The 14301-nt window shown below is 37.7% G+C and overlaps 1 protein-coding gene and 1 long non-coding RNA gene across 2 annotated transcripts in view; both read left to right on the top strand.

The window, feature by feature from the left end:
* LOC114459022 (protein NLRC3-like) overlaps window positions 1-14301 on the top strand; it is a gene marked incomplete at its 3' end in the record, with an annotated part of 94130 nt that overhangs the window by 77077 nt on the left and 2752 nt on the right. The window lies entirely within an intron of this gene.
* On the top strand, window positions 7295-14270 carry LOC114459026 (uncharacterized). Its single transcript, XR_003673189.1, has 3 exons — window positions 7295-7596; window positions 9964-10074; window positions 14219-14270. It is a non-coding gene; the product is annotated as an uncharacterized LOC114459026 (long non-coding RNA).

Genomic DNA, 14301 nt, shown 5'->3' with positions numbered 1-14301 from the left:
CTAGGCGGGAGCTGGGTAGTCCTGACCTTTGACCCGGACCAGCATGCTTTGCGCGCAGCGAGATGCCGAATCCGCGCTTATTCTTTATAACGTCAGATTACGTTGGTTTACGGCCAAATTCTCATTTGCGGCAGCTAGCGGGCGGGTGTAACCATAGTAACGAGGTTTTACGGCAGACTTGCTCTACCGCCTGTGACCTGCCTGTGACGACTAGTTAACCGTCATCTTGTCTGCGACATCATTGCTTCAACATGATTTGGCGTTGCTTCATATGCTACATATTTGTGGCATTGTCTCTGAAACAACTTCTGAGTCACATTAACACCATGCACAGTCGCAGCCCTGACTTTCGCGTCGTGTGCGGGATTGATGGCTGTCCAAGCGAGTACAGGGTGTGTAACTCCTTCTACTATCACGTGAAGTGGACACACGCGCATCACCTTCTCCATGTTGAAGCGGCGGAGGAGGAAGGGTCGATTAGTAGAGGTTTACCTGGAGCAGGTGAAAGGACAGCCGCAAACGACCAAACGAATGCACGCCCTGTGGCTGAAGCGGAGGCATCTAGCATCGGCATCCCTGCGGTAAGTTACACTAAGCTAACATTTAACGTAACATGTAAGTCAACTGTGCGTGATCCAAGCGCGTGCACTAAACATGTTTTGTTTTTAGCCTCAGGTTGTAATTTTAAGATAAAGTAATAGCAGTGTTGAAAGTAATGTGGTTCTGTAATTCCACTAGTTTTGGCAGTAACGAGTAATCGAGTAACCAGCCTACTGAGATTTAAACATATGTGACTCAGTCCTGATAAACTTACCTTGGCTGAAAGGTGTAGTGGAGTGCAGATACGTAGATATAGTGGACTGCAGCTTTGTTTATCTGCCTCCTGCTGCTGTAGGTAGACAGTTGTTACTCATCCATCCCCAGGTAAATGCATTCAAACTTAATAGCAAGTTCCGTTAGTTAAAAGTTGTAATCCAGTGTTGAAATACGTTGGAATCAGCCGGATGTTTACATATGCGTTCAAGTTGGGCTCAGTAAAATGACTATTAGGCAAAGTTAAATAAAATGTCATCATGATGTGTTCAAATGTCAACGTCAAGAAAAATAATTTAGGTATACTAAAATAATTTAAGTGTATCGACACATTAATTAGAGAATTAAAGAAGTTATTTATAACTAACACAAGTTCCTTTTCTGACAACTGCTTAATTTTATATGCAGTAATTGGTAACTTAATTCACTTATTTGATTATTAGTTTAATTTGCTTAATGTAATTATTAGTTATGTAATTCAGTTGCCAGACTTAACTGAAAAAAAATCAGTAACATTAATGTTAGTCATTTAAATAACAAACTATAAATTACAGGTTATCCTTTAACAGTTTGAATCAAGCATAGAGGCTGTAATATGTGTATTATTGGCTTATCATTGGCTGGTGAGACATGTGTCATGACAGTGTGTGACAGGAAGTTGTCTCCTTCTAGCTTATTGGACTACATGTTAAGTTCAAAGGCCTTTAGTAATATTCATTTATTGGCAAGAGAGCAGGTGAAGGAAAACAATTTAGTATGTGTGTAAACCGTAACACTCATGAAGTACAGATTTTTTCTGATGCTGTCAAAGTCATTGTTTTTTATAGTAATTTTTAGTTTTCTTTTTATTAGTAGTTTTTGTTATTTTATATACTCAAAATAAGGACACCAATCAGTAAAAATATGCCCATCTTGTACCTTTTTTTTATAGGAAGACATCTAACCAGCTAGCTTACCCAGGTAGTTGTCAGATTGTCTGGAGGTGCTACCTACAAATGCCAATATTTCCCCTGTTTTAATAGATATGTTTATTGTGAATCTCTTTCAGAGTGGATTTCAAGAAGATGGAGAGGGTCGCATGAATGTTGACCTTTCTAAACATGCAACTGCATTTCTTCTTCAAGCCAGAGAAACGCATCGACTGACACAGGTAATTTATGCCATTGATTTTCCAATTAGTTATATTTAATTTTTAGTAGCAAGTTTAAAAGCAATAAGCTTAAACTTTCAAATAACTCAGCCACTGTTCAGACCTGAAATCTTGATTGATCTGATCACAGGTGGACAGTTAAAGGTATATCAGAGAAACACCTGACATTAGAATGTGTCTCCACATGCTTCATCAGTGACCACTTCTGATCAAATCTCACTTCCCCGCTATATATGCATATGGCCATATACTTTGCTTACAAAATCTGTCCATCCACTATATTTGTTGAGCATGAGCTGAAAATAGAGACAACATAATACACCCAACACTTAAACTTTTATTTAGCACTGTCCACTTGTGATCCTATTGCTCAAAACGCATTTTAAGACAAAGTGTAAACAAAGTCTTAAAGCAGCAAAAGGCAACAATATTTCATGATAGTTTTGCTGGAAATAGCCTATTTTGATCATCGAACGTCACTAGCAATATGTAATTGAAGGGTTATTACTTTTTTTTTTAAAGTGTCTGTGAATTTGCATGTTGACAGCATTTTTATATAAATTTTATAATGTAGTATTTTTTTGTTTGTTTGTTTTCTGCTCCCCAGAGTGCTGTTAACCAAATGGTGATTGGAGTCCAGCAGTATCAGGCCACATTATTGGAGCACCTTAAACAGAAAATGAGCAACATTCTGGGGACCCGGTTCAACTAAAGAGTGATGCAATGGGGATATTTGACCAGTTTGTCGACCCTTTCTGTCAAATTTCTTCCACCCATTTGCAGGATAAGACAATCAAAGAACTGTTAAAACCAGTTGAACCAGAGATTGTTGTTGCAAAACAAACAGTATGCTATGTGAAACATGGAGACTCCAGAGTTCTTACCATTAAGGACCATTGTTTTCATTATATACCGTTGGTGAAAAGTTTGGAGCAGCTGCTATCACATCCAAGAACAATTGCAATGATTGATGAGAGGCCACAGACATGCAAGGATGGATTTTTTCATGATTTCATTGATGGAGACATTTTTAAGTCACACCCACTCTTTTCCAAATTTCCCACAGCATTGCAGTTAGTTTTATATACTGATGAAATTGAGCTATGCAATCCTCTTGGATCTCGGGCAAACAAAAACAAATTGTTATTGATTTATTACACTTTAGGTAACATCAACCCTAAATACAGATCAAGACTTGCTGCCATTCGTCTGCTTGCCATGGTAAAATCAAAAGATATTTCCCGTTGTATTGATGAGATATTTCAGAGGATTAACCATGACTTAACTGAGCTGTGTGATGGTGTCCAGCTTGTCACTGCAAATGGTGAGAGGACAATTTATGGGGCACTTATGTCTGTGTGTGGAGACACTCTAGCTCAGCATGAAGTGGCTGGATTTAAGATAGGAGTGGGATTTGCCTACAGTAAATGCAGGCACTGCGAATGCAAGTTTGAAGACATGCAGGAGCAATTTAATGAAGATTTGTTTGTTAAAAGGACAATGGCAAGTCATAACAGGCAATGTAATGACATTGAGAAGGCAAATACTGACTTTCTGAAAGAAAATCTAAAAATGACATATGGCATAAACAGGAGAAGCAAATTAACAGAATTTCCTCACTTTGATATAATCAATCAAACCCCACACGACATCATGCATGTCATTCTTGAAGGGGTTGCCCCTTATGAAATAAAATGTGTTTTAAAGCATCTTGTGCTTTCAGGGCATTTGGACTTAGATGTATTCAACAGTGCAATTATTTATTTCCCTTATTCTCCTATGGATGCAAGGGATAAACCTTGTCCCATATCTATCAATACACTGTCATCAAATGACAATAAATTGAAACAGTCAGCTGGGCAGATGCTGGTTTTGTTAAAGATCCTGCCATTTCTCATTGACAAAATTGGAGAAAATGATTACACACAAATGCTACTTAAGTTGTTAGAGATAGTTAACATTCTGTTTTCACCTATTATTGCTCTCTCAACTCTTTTAAGGCTGAAACTTTTAATAGAGCAACATTTAAAACATTTCAAACAGCTGTTTCCAGATGCAAATATTATACCTAAACAGCATTACTTGCTGCATCTTCCTTCACAGATTAAGGCACTTGGTCCTGCAGTGAGGCATATGTGTATGCGCTTTGAGTCAAAGCATTGCTTTTTTAAGCAGTGGGCTTTGAAAAGTAGTTTTAAAAATATCTGTAAGTCTCTTGTGAAGCACAACCAACTTTATGAATGTAGTCAGAATGTGCATGAGAAACATCCAATTTTTTCAAGTGAAGTTGACATGGGCCCAGCCTCTGAGGTGAAAGATGCTCACTATGTTGAAGGAAAGATTAAAGACTTCTTAGGAATAGAGCATGTCGAACATATGGTTTCAGTACGGTGGATTATGCAACATGGAAATAAGCATACATGTGGAAAATCTTTGGTTATTGCTAATGTTATCAATGATACTCCAGAGTTTGCACTTGTGAAAAACATTTATATTTTAAATGCATCAGTGTATTGTTTTGAATGCCAGCCTCTCTCTACAGTTGGGTGGAATGATCATTATTTAGCTTATGAAATAGAAGTTCCCGACCTAGCGCAAGCCAATATTTTCATGGATGCTGAAAAGCTTGTTGATTATACACCATACTACTTTGTTAACTTCAATAATAGCATGTACATTCCCCTGAAGTATGAGCTCACAGATGTCATCAAACATCATTCTTCATGAGTCTTTGAGTGGGGTACTTTTTTTTTTTTAAGGACAAACACAATTGATGACAGCATTTATTTTTACTTGTTACTTTTGGAATAATGTGGTGCAGTATGTATGAGTGTAACAGAACAGAGAAGGAAACATAATTCCAGCTTTTGCCTCTGTCTTTTTTACATATCACATGGTCATGGTTTGATGGAAATGTAAGAAATATAGCCACACTGTACTGCATTGTGAGTTGGGCATGTTGCAGTTTTCAATAAAGCAGATTTGTTGTCTCAATTCAAGTTAAGTCTATTTCTTGAAACAAGACAATTCATCTTTTGCAAATAACACAGCAGCTTAAAAACCTTGTGAAATGTCACAAAAGCTTGTTTCATCTGACATATGACTCAAAACAAGATGTTTTCAAGACAGTTTCACTTAACAAGGTATTCAAGATGCACTGTCTAAAAACAAGTTCCTTTATCTCATTTAAATCTTGCTCTTTAGGTGATTTTGTCTTATATTAAGTGTGATAAGATATTTTGACTAGAAATTAGAAAAATATACTTGGCAAGATTTTGAGTTTTTGCAGTGTGTTACTAATGTGTTTCAGAGAAAAGTGTTAAGGTTCATTAAAGTGTTCAGAAATGGTGTTCAGGTTCAACATTATTGGGCCTAAGTTTGTACTTCTATGTATACATAAAATACTAAATATGTAAGAAAATAATATCTAATCAACAAGTGACAGAAATCAGTCCTAACAGGATCTATACTTTGAATTTCCTAGATTTTTTTGACCAAATTCTATTTAATTAAGGGAAACATGTCATAATTTGCGAAAAATGTCAAAATGTTGAGTTTTTCCAACAGTTTAACATGAAAAATGTAATAATCATGTGATAAAAGCACCAAGAAAACTATGAGAATCTGCAAATATTGTTGTGTTTTATTTTCACAATGATTCATCTTGTGGGCCGAATAAGATGCTCTTAAGGGCCAGATTTGGCCCCCAGGCCTTGAGTTTGCCACATGTGCCCCAGACAAACAGTAAAGTCCATTTATCTTAAATCAATCAGAGCTAATGAACAAACAGATGTTATTTATGAAACAAGGCCACAGAACTAAAAGAGATTCCATTTAGCAATCACACCGTGGTTAGAACACACCATCAAATCAACCAGGGATCTAAGTATTCACCTAGATACCTGTTTCTCTAATGGGGTACGTGTACCCCTAGAGGTACACCATGGGACTACAGGGGGTACTAGAGAGAAAGAGAGAGTTAAAAATATAGACTCAGTGACTATAACTAAACTATAGACATAAATCTATTCAAGAGCCATGAAATCAGTGTTTTTCAACCTTGGGGTTGGGACCCCATGTGAGGTCGCCTGAAATTTCTGAAACATTTTAATAGATTTTTGATTTTTTTAATTCTTCTTCACAATCTTAAGCAACTGTATGTTTATATTGTCGCGTGTCAAACTCAAGACTCAGGGGCCAAATCTGGCCCTTCAGAGCTTTCAATTTGGCCCGCAGGAGAAAATGAGGTCACATTTTACTTGACGTTTATATATAAAGGCTGAAATTACGCTCCTATTATTATGACTAGGGATGCACCAATCACATTTTTTCACCTCCGATATCGATATCTGGTGTTTCCTATTGGCCAATACCGATCTGATACAGAAATTAATTACCAAAAAATGGTTTGTCTCATTGTGTAGAAAAGACTGGGATCCTGCTTTCATGCATCAAACTTGATTTAAACATGTCTTTTGTATTTATTTAGAATAAATAAATAAATAAATAACAGATATAAATGTACAAAGTTACTTGTTTATTTAATAACTATTTACCAGTACAACAATCTATAACCAATAGTTTCTCTAGCTTGGTCAAGCAACATGTAAGACATAAAAAAATTAAATAACTGGTTCAGTCAATCAATCAATCAATCAATCAATCAATCTTTTATTTGTATAGCGCCAAATCATAACCAATGGTATCTCAAGACACTTTACAGTAGAGCAGTCTTAAGGACGGACTCTTCATTTTATGGATACACACATATGCATATATACGTATATACACATACATACAGTATGTATCCCACACCCAACATGAATTCATCATGCAATTGCAGTCAGTGCAATTAACAATGTGAAATGAAATGAAAATGAATAAATGAAGGAACTGAAATTGAGAGAAAAAAACAGCTTAACTAGCTTGGTTGGTAGACATTAAAAATAAACAGAAATCTTCTCTTTAAAATGGTTTCGTGAAAAACAACTTCTCTAGCTTAGTAAATAAATATTATACAATCTGACTCCCAATACCACTGGTTCAGTCAGTGTAATTAAAAATGTAAATTTAAATACAAATATAACTTTAAAAAAAAAGCTGAAATTGAGGAACATTTAAAATGTAAAAATACATTTAAAAAAGGGTAGCTTGTGTGTGACCGGAAGTGTGTAGCATTTAGCGTTAGCATCACAGTGTGTAGCATTTAGCGTTAGCATCACAGTGTGGAGCATTTAGCGTTAGTATCACAGTGTGTAGCATTTAGCGTTAGCATCACAGTGTGTAGCATTTTGCGTTAGCATCACAGTGTGGAGCATTTAGCGTTAGTATCACAGTGTGTAGCATTTAGCGTTAGCATCACAGTGTGTAGCATTTAACGTTCGCATCACAGTGTGTAGCACTAACTCTCACCCAGTCAGTGTGCTGTTAAACTTCAGAGCTCCAGATATTTGTTGTGAAACTCAGAGCTTTGACATCTTTTATCTTCTCTAATGTGTGTTTACACTCTTTACCATGATACTCAGGTAGCGCTGTCTGTCTCACACTCATATCTTCAGCTCATCATCTCATGACGTGGAGATGGATCAGGACACGGTGAAGGAACAACATGAGATCCAGACTGAAGATCAGAGGTGAGACCACGTCAGAGCTCAGCACTCACACCTCTGTACATCAGTGTTACACTGTGTGTGTGTGTGTGTGTGTGTGTGTGTGTGTGTGTGTGTGTGTGTGTGTGTGTGTGTGTGTGTGTGTGTGTGTGTTCAAGGACCAGGAAGCAGCTCACATCTGGACCTGGACCTGGACCCAGCTGTGTGTCCTTTAGAAGTGACCAGTCCATGGATGTACCCATTGTCTTCAAAGGAGGTCCATCTACTGACCCACAGTGAGTCCACATAAAGAAGGTTGCTGGTTGTCTTCCTGATGGTCCAGGGGCCTCATTTATTGATCCGTTCATAGAACTGGTTCTAAATACGTTCAGACCAATGAAATGTAGAATGTGCACCAGTACAAAAAGAATCAGTATTTATGAAGCGTGTGGACAGAGGTCGTACACACAGCAGTGTTGATTAATCCCACCTGTTCTAAAGCTAGCACATGTTCAGGATCATTTACATTTATTGTTTTTTTTTCTCCATATTTTATGACTTTTCCTAATTTGATATAATATATTACATTGGTGTAAAACGTGTGTGTGTGACTTTACATCTCCACACCTACAGAGTTGATACATGACATTATAAAGTAAAACTGAAATTTCATTTTTTTCATTTTCAAACATGTGAAACCCCTCACACACAAAAAACAACCACAAAAACATATAAAAACTCATAAAGTAAAAAATAAGTAAATAAAACTCTGTTAAAAGAGGAGTGAAACTTTATAGTGAATAACTCCATAGGAATGTGTATGAACTGTATATGAATGATGGTGGTGGTCAGAGGGGCCGTAGGCACCAAATGGTAGCCACACTTCTGTCAGTCTGCCCCAGGGCACCTGTGGCTACAATGTAGCTTACCACCACTAGTATGACTGTTGTGAATGAATAATTGTTTCTGTTCATGCTTTGACTCTATTATTATTATCATTATATAAAGAGATAAAAATAAGTAAATATATATGTCTATGAATGTTCACCAGATCCACTAACTGTAAAAGTGAAAGTTAGTCCTGATGGTGGCGCTAGAGAACAGGCTAATGTTTCATTATCAAGGTTAATTATTTGTGGATTCAACAAATAAACAAAGTGTCTGACACTAAGGCCCTATGCTACTAATGTAGATTATTATATCCTGGATTAATCTGTTAGCTTCAACTAACCAAACATTCCCTGTCAGAGAGAAGCTGTCCTACGAAGGTCGATAACAACACGCTAATTATAGCCAAGTGTTTTCAGTCTGGGTACGTGCACATTCACATGAAAGGGGTGGAGCTTGCAGCGTCTGAGAAAACTGGCAGAGTGTCTTTCCAGGAGGAACATCTTATGATCTTATACTTACTGTATGAAAGGAGCTTCTTTTTATAAATAACATTTTATTGATTGATTGATTAAATAAATATCATGAATTTATATCCATGATGACTGTGAATAGCAACAGTAGTGCAGCGAAGCAGGAGGCAGAGCTTTTATATTCCCTCAGATCTGATCCACTTCATAATCTGGTCTGACCAGGTCAGGTGTTACTGAAGTTTAAAATGATGAATAATTAAAATCCATAATTCAAACCAAAAACGACACAGTTGTTACAGAAAAGGTAGGAATGAAAGAACCCAGACAGGAATCTGCTGATTAATGTGTAAAAGTGACAGATTATTTATATTAATCCATTAGATGGAATATCACATTTAATGGATTAATATCATAAATAATCTCTTGTTTTTACGCATTCACAGAGTCATCTGATGAAGACTGTCTAGATCTGTATGTGTGGACGAGTGAAGCCATGTATTAATTAATTAAATGAATATATTACTTCACCCGTCTGTGCATATGATCTGTCATACTGACTGTAGATCAGTCTATCTGATATAAATCTACATCTTTACTAAATGATGTCATCAGTAAATGAAAGGATTGCATCAATATTCTGACTTTATCACTCACTAAGATCCGAGACAGAGAAAAACCTGGTGCTGAGCAGGCAAGCCGTTCAGCATAAGTTACCATGGTGATTTAGCTCTGTAAGACGTTAGCTTTGTAGTCCAGGACACACTGATTAAATCCTGGAAGTTAGCGTTAGATAAGAGGTAATCTAGATTAGTAACATACCCCATAAAACTCAATATCGTCCATCTGCGGCCAAAAATGGGCATTTCCGTTAATCACGGGAACACCCCTATCTGTGTGTGTGTGTGTGTGTGTGTGTGTGTGTGTGTGTGTGTGTGTGCGTGCGTGTGTGTGTGTGTGTGTGTGCGTGTGTGTGTGTGTGTGTGTGTGTGTGTGTGTGTGTGTGTTCGTGTGTGTGTTCGTGTATGTGTTCGTGTGTGTGTTCGTGTTCAAGAACCAGGAAGCAGCTCACATCTGGACCTGGACCCAGCTGTGTGTCCTTTAGAAGTGACCGGTCCATGGGCAGACCCATTAACTTCAAAGGAGGTCCATCTACTGACCCACAGTGAGTCCACATAAAGAAGGTTGCTGGTTGTCTTCCTGATGGTCCAGGGGCCTCATTTATTGATCCGTTCATAGAACTGGTTCTAAATACGTTCAGACCAATGAAATGTAGAATGTGTACCAGTACAAAAAGAATCAGTATTTATGAAGCGTGTGGACAGACGTCGTACACACTGCAGTGTTGATTCATCCCACCTGTTCTAAAGTTAGCACATGTTCAGGATCATTTACATTAAGACACGCCTCCAATTGACCATATATGGTAGCAGCTATCCTTTTAACCCTCCTATTATTCTTGGGGTCAATTTGACCTCATTCACTGTTTGTCACTCAACAAATAATAGACTTTTTTTTTGCTTCATATTTCATGATTTTTCATAATTTGATACAATTATTTAAACATAAGAAGATCATGATGATATTTATTCATTGTGATGAACACATATTACACACATTGGTGTAAAACGTGTCTGTGTGTGTGACTTTACATCTCCACACCTACAGAGGCAGAGATGATACATGACATTGTAAAGTAAAACTGATATTTAATTTTTTTCATTTTCAAACATGTGAAACCCCTCACACACAAAAAACAACCACAAAAACAATAAAACCATAAAGTTAAAAATAAATAAATAAAACTCTGTTAAAAGAGGAGGGAAACTTTATAGTGAATAACTCCATAGGAATGTGTATGAACTGTGTATGAATGATGGTGGTGGTCAGAGGGGCCGTAGGCACCAAATGGTAGCCACACTTCTGTCAGTCTGCCCCAGGGCACCTGTGGCTACAATGTAGCTTACCACCACTAGTATGACTGGTGTGAATGAATAATTGTTTCTGTTCACACTTTGAGTTTTTATTATTAATAGTATATATATTACAAAAAATAAATAGAAATAAGTAAATAAATATGTCTATGAGAGAAGGGGGGGAGTGTCACCAACATCAATCACTATGGTTCATTGTGTGAGAGTTATGAATGTTCACCACACATTAGAAAATATTTAGATTAAATATTTTCCAGATCCACTAACTGTAAAAGTGAAAGTTTGACCTGATGGTGGCGCTGCAGTAAAGGTCAAAGGTCATATCATCACCACAACCAATAGGTTCATACTCTAGTGTTCATTAATGTTGTCAGTAAATTAGAGAAGATTTGAATGAGAACTATTCCAGATAAATTAATTATAATGTGAAAGTTTGACCTGATGGTGGCGCTAGAGAACAGGTCAATGTTTCATTATCAAGGCCTTATTTATGGATTCAACAAATAAACAAAGTGTCTGACACTAAGGTCCTATGCTACTAATCTAGATTATTATATCCTGGATTAATTTCTGTTAGCTTGAACTAACCAAACATTCCCTGTCAGAGAGAAGCTGTCCTATGAAGGTTGATAACAACACGCTAATTATAGCCAAGTGTTTTCAGCCTGGGTACGTGCACGTTCACATGAAAGGGGTGGAGCTTGCAGCGTCTGACCAATCACTACAATGGAGAAAACTGGCAGAGCTTTACAGGAGGAGGAGCTTATCATCTTATACTTGCTGTATGAAAGGAGCTTCTTTTTATAAATACAATCTGATTGATTGATTGATTGATTAATTAATTGATTGATTATCTAAATATCATTAATTTATATCCATGATGACAGCGAAGAGCAACAGTAGTGCTGCGCACCAGGAAGCAGAGCTTTTATACTCCCTCAGATCTGATCCACAGGTCAGGTGTTGCTGAAGTTTAAAATGATGAATAATTAAAATTCATAATTCAGACTAAAAACAACACTGTTGTTACAGAAAAGGCAGAAATGAAAGAACCCAGACAGGAATCTGCTGATTAATGTGTAAAAGTGACAGATTATTTATATTAATCCATTAGATGGAATATCACATTTAATGGATTATCATAAATAATCTCTTGTTTTTACGCATTCACAGAGTCATCTGATGAAGACTGTGTCTAGATCTGTATGTGTGGACGAGTGAAGTCATGTATTAATTAATTAAATGAATATATGACTTCACCCGTCTTTGCATACTATCTGTCATACTGACTATAGATCAGTCTATCAGATATAAATATATTTGTTTACTAAATGATGTCTTCAGTAAATGAAAGAATTGCATCAATGTCTAAATATTCTCCTGTCAGCGTCAGATCAGATCCACACAGTGACGTGTTCACACATCACCTTTAATTGGACAGCCCGCTTTCTAAAAGATCTGATTGGTCAGGAGGCGGGACTTTATTACTTGCTAAGATCCTAGCCAGAGAAAAACCTGTTGCCAACCAGGCTAGCCATTCAGCATAAGTTACCATGGTGATTTAGCTCTGTAAGACGTTAGCGAGCTTAGTATTCCAGCACACACTGATTAAATCCTGGAAGTTAGCATTAGATAAGAGGTAATTTAGATTACTAACACACGCCCTAAAACTTTGTTAATGATTTTCTGAAAATCATTTTGTGGAGGTAAATATTCCTGGGGTCAGATTGACCCCAAGGGTAAAATGTGGGGTGATATTTGAGGATAATAGGAGGTTCAGAATGTGTGAACAGACTTTTTCCAGTGGATTCTGACCAAAGCTATAAATGAAATCAAGGATCAACAAACAAACAAACATCCTGAACAATGACTCACTTATTGATACATGAACAATAATCATGTTTAACATGTGAAATGTGTGACTTCTTAAAGAGAGCTGAGGGTCAAACTTCTCTAAAATCTCTGTGTGATTCTGTGTTGTTTGAATGACAGCAGCATTACATCATCACATGATGATGTCACACTATTTCACTTTAAACACACACAGCCATCAGCCTTGGAGCACAACTATTGTGTGTGTTCACTGACGCTTCCTAAACGTGCACAGACCCAGGTGTAGTGCTGCTCCTGGGGGGTCCTCAGGTTGGTTAGGGGGGTCATTAGCCCCAGCTTCAGTACTTAACCGTATCTCTCTATGACCCATAGAGATGTTGTAATAAATCATCAGAGGTTGATCAATCATTTCTAATCATTGTAACACTCACCAATGGAGGCTCAGACAGCAGCTGGATGTGCACTGGGATGGCTTTAGTGCACGTTGTCTGTCGCTCCAACATTTACAATCACAGCATTAATCAGTCACTATATTTTGGGGGAGGAGCCACAGATCAGCTCCATCTTTAGACATTCTCCTGCAGAGAGCACAGCTCTCCAAATCCTCCAATAGTTGACGATAAGCCATGTCAGCACATTCCAAGTGTTATTTTCAGCTTGTCCTGTCAACGCTGTGTTTATAACCTGTTACACCATTTACTCACACCATGTACTATATTATTATTAATAACTTATTAATTAGAACAAACAGAACACATGAGGTTTGATATTGATGAACACTCATAGACTCTGTGTTCTATCTGTAGTTTCACTGTATGGGGCCATTATTGTAACTAAATGTGTGTAGAATATTAACGACCCACAGTGAGTCCACATAACGAAGATTGTTTGTTGTCTTCCTGATGATCTGGGTTCTTCACACACTCAGCTCTGTATGTGTTTGAACCAGAACCAAGCCCAGACTAAGTGGACCAGGACCTGAACCTGAACCCAGCTGTGTGTCCTTTAGAAGTAACAAGTCCATGTCCAGACTCACTGAATTCAAAGGTGGTCCATCTACTAACCCACGGTGAGTGAACATAAATAAGGGTGGTTGTTGTCTTCCTGATAGTCCAGGTTCTTCACACTCGACACTGATAAAGCACCAGTAAACATGACTCAGCACTTTTGATGGACTATATTTGTTATATGAAGTGGTGCTGATGTAAATCTCAGCAAACAGTGGAAGGTGAAAGAGAAAAGGCTTTGTAGGAATGGTCTCCAGTGTGTCGGTGAGTCTTAGACAGTGTATGATCTTCAGATTTGTGAAGGATTGAAGCCAAATAAAGCCTCAGTCCAACAAACTTGTTCTCCTGTTCAGTGGAAACATGCTGAGATGTTCCACACGTGAGCTGAGCTCCAAAGGCTGCTCCACACTCACTGCACTGTGGCTCTGCAGGACATCACCCACTGTTACTGATGTTCACATGATGTTAGCAGAGCATCCTGTGCTTTCCTCCAGCTGCTCCTCAGCATGTCTGAGTGTCTGTGTCTTCTCCACAGCAGCTTGGAGGGTGTGGATGGTTCCTCTGGAGCTAAGCCTGACTCCATCTTTACGGTGTGTACGTCTACAAAGACACTAAACC

This window comes from Gouania willdenowi, unplaced genomic scaffold (genome assembly GCF_900634775.1).
Source record: "Gouania willdenowi unplaced genomic scaffold, fGouWil2.1 scaffold_234_arrow_ctg1, whole genome shotgun sequence".
Classification (NCBI taxonomy): domain Eukaryota; kingdom Metazoa; phylum Chordata; class Actinopteri; order Blenniiformes; family Gobiesocidae; genus Gouania; species Gouania willdenowi.
The sequence above is the reverse complement of the archived record's forward strand: the minus strand, read 5'-3'. Positions and strand labels throughout refer to the sequence as shown.